General features: G+C 45.9%; 1 non-coding gene across 1 annotated transcript; it reads left to right on the forward strand.

Annotated features, from left to right (window-relative positions):
• The first annotated feature begins 561 nt into the window (after positions 1-561).
• TRNAK-UUU (transfer RNA lysine (anticodon UUU)) lies at positions 562-634 on the forward strand. The gene has a single exon. It is a non-coding gene; the product is annotated as a tRNA-Lys (tRNA).
• The last annotated feature ends 2,471 nt before the right edge of the window (positions 635-3,105 follow it).

Raw genomic sequence — 3,105 nt, forward strand, 5'->3', positions numbered from 1 at the left:
GATTACCTAATTTGGCACTCCTTCTTAACAAAGCAGAAATTTTGTGAAAAATCTTGATTAAACAACCCAAGTGGAGATATTGCTGAATCCAAGGCAGGATAAATTAAAATTCTGGAATAAATGTGTAACTTGTAAATTACCTATGTCTTTATGACTGACCTAAACACAACCATCAACAGAACACCCGGGCATGTGTGATAATAATTCAATTCAGCTGCCTCTGATATTCACCAACTTACAGTTATTGACGTCTCTAGCTTTGCACATGTTTTTGTGAAGGAGTATTTCTTTTGGCAGGAGGATAGAATATAATCCAACAGCTGGTTTGCTTAATTTATAATTTTTACTTCATTGGAAACACAGTCTGTAAGCCTCCACTTCTACTCACCCCAATCCCTGAAATGCCTGGACCAGCCTGGCAGGCTTGTCCACTGGTGTCTGTCAAACGAGGATCATGAGTGTGACACGGGCTTAGCATTACCAGTGAAGGCTTCCTTCCTCCTTACACCCAGCCCAAGGCAAATGCACCATCTTCGCTTTGCAAGACAAGAGCCTTCAGGAGCCTGGGTAGCTCTGTCGGTAAAGTGTCAGACTTTTAATCTGAGGGTCCAGGGTTCATGTCCCTGTCCAGGTGGGAGGTTTAAGCATCCTCTTGTGCTTAGAGGATACTAAACTTTTGGGCTTCCCTTGTGGCTCAGCTGCTAAGGAATTCCGCCTGCAATGGGCGGGGGGGCGCGGGGGGGGGGGGGGGTGGGGGGCGGCCTAGGTTTGATCCCAGGGTTGGGAAGATCCCCTGCAGAAGGGAACAGCTACCCACTCCAGTATTCTGGCCTGGAGAATTCCATGGACTGTAGAGTCAGACACGACTGAGCAACTTTCACTTTACCTAGTCATACATGAAAATGAGTCCAAATACTGTTTTGTAATGTTCCAAACCAGTCAATCCTAAAGGAAATCCACCCTGAATATTCATCGTAAGGACTGATGCTGAAGATGAAGCTCCTATATTTCGACCACCTGACACGAAGAGCCAACTCATTAGAAAAGACCCTGATGCTGGGAAAGGTTGAAGGCAGGAGGAGAAGGGGACAACAGAGGATGAGATGGCTGGATGGCATCATCGACTCAAAGGACATGAGTTTGAACAAACTCCAGGGAATAGTGAAGGGCAGGGAAGCCTGGTGTGCTGCAGTCTATGGGGTTGCAAAGAGTGGGACACAACTGAGCAACTGAACGACAACAGTGTTCCTTGCACCAGAAATAATAAATTGCTTATGGAAAACCCTGTTAAACAATCACTGCTGGATACAGGCTCTTTCCTTTGAGACTCAAAAGTGACAGAAAGGCTCCTTCCTCGGAGTACAGTACAGAAAGGAAAAAATGAGCAAACTTTCAGTGGAGCAACCTGACAAACATGACCTCAGTCAGGTGATCAAGATCAAGCTGAACCGCAGTGATGTCATATCGATTGAGCTGATGTGAGTGCCCTTCACCTCTGTGATCTTTCTCACAAAGCCCAATCTAATCATAAGAAAAACATTAGACGAGTCCTAATTTAGGGAGATTCTACAAAACACCCTGCCCGTATCTCTCAGAAAAATAAAATAATATCTCAAAAAATCTCAATCTCAAGTTATTGAGATATTACCTCAATAATATCTTCATCTCAAAAAATAAAATAAGTAACAAACAAAGAAACAAACCAACAAAAAAAACAAGGAAGGTCTAAGAAATTCTCACAGGGAAGAAGAGCCAAGTAAGATAAGGTTAATTCAATGTGGTGTGCTGGGGCTCCTGGACCAGAAGGGCATGAGGTAAAAACTATGGGAAACTCAAAGAAGTGTGTGCTGTGCTACGTCACTCAGTCGTGTCCAACTCTTTGTGACCCCATGGACTGTAGCCCGCCAGGCTCCTCTGTCCCTGGGATTTTCCAGGCAAGAATACTGGAGTTGAGGGCCATTTCCTTCTCCAGGGGATCTTCCCGACCCAGGGATCGGACCCACATGTTCTCACACTCCTGCATTGACAGGCAGTTCTTTGCCACTAACACCACCTGAGAAGCCTTATGAACTTCAGCTAATAATAATGCATCTATGCTGGTTCTTTCACTGTGACAAAGGTACGTCGTTAACGTGAGAACACGTTCACATTAGGGGAAACCACGTATGCATCAATGGGAACTCTGTATTACCTTTGCAAGTTTTCTATAAATCTGAAACTATTCTAAGATTAGAAGTTAAGTTCTAAAAAATGTAACAAAATGTGTCTGAAGGACAGAATGACCTCAAATGAAGCCTCCTAGCCTGCAAGGGGTGGGTTTCTCTGGTGGTTCAGATGGTAAAGAACCTGCCTGCAATGCAGAAGATGTTTCGATCCCTGGGTCGGGAAGCTTCCCTGGAGAAGAAAGTGGCAACTCATTCCAGTGGCAACTCATTCCAGTGGCAACTCAGTCCAGACACGACTGAGCACACAACAGCCTGCAAAGAGAACACAAGAAGACACCCCAGAGAGGGAGGAGGATGGGCTTGGGACAGAGTTATCTGGGACTTAGTTAGTCCTAGAAGATGCCTAGTCTGGGCAGAGCAGGGCATCAATTGTGAAACTGTCCTGCTCGGACATCCTGATGCCATGGACATGCTGTCTAGGAAACAGTCATGTGCATGTCACCAAGATCAGCAACCCCTCGGAACCTGAGATCATTTTCCCTCTGAGCAGCCTCTGACCTTACAGCCACTGATGAAGGAACATTCTCTCTCCTACACTGTCAGTCAGTTCAATCGCTCAGTCGTGTCTGACTCTTTTCAACACCACGGGCTGCAGCACGCCAGGCTTCCCTGTCCACCACCAACTCCCGGAGCTTGCTCAAAGTCATGTCCATCGAGTCAGTGATGTCATCCAACCATCTCATCCTCTGTTGCCCCCTACTCCTCCCACCTTCAATCTTTCCCAGCATCAGGGTCTTTTCCAATGAGTCACCTCTTCGCATCAGGTGGTCAAAGTATTGGAGTTTCAGCTTCAGCATCAATCCTTCCAGTGAATATTCAAGACTGATTTCCTTTAGGATGGACAGGTTGGATCTCCTTGCAGTTCAAGGGACTCTCAAGA

The sequence above is a fragment of the Dama dama genome, chromosome 12 (genome assembly GCF_033118175.1).
Source record: "Dama dama isolate Ldn47 chromosome 12, ASM3311817v1, whole genome shotgun sequence".
Classification (NCBI taxonomy): Eukaryota; Metazoa; Chordata; class Mammalia; order Artiodactyla; family Cervidae; genus Dama; species Dama dama.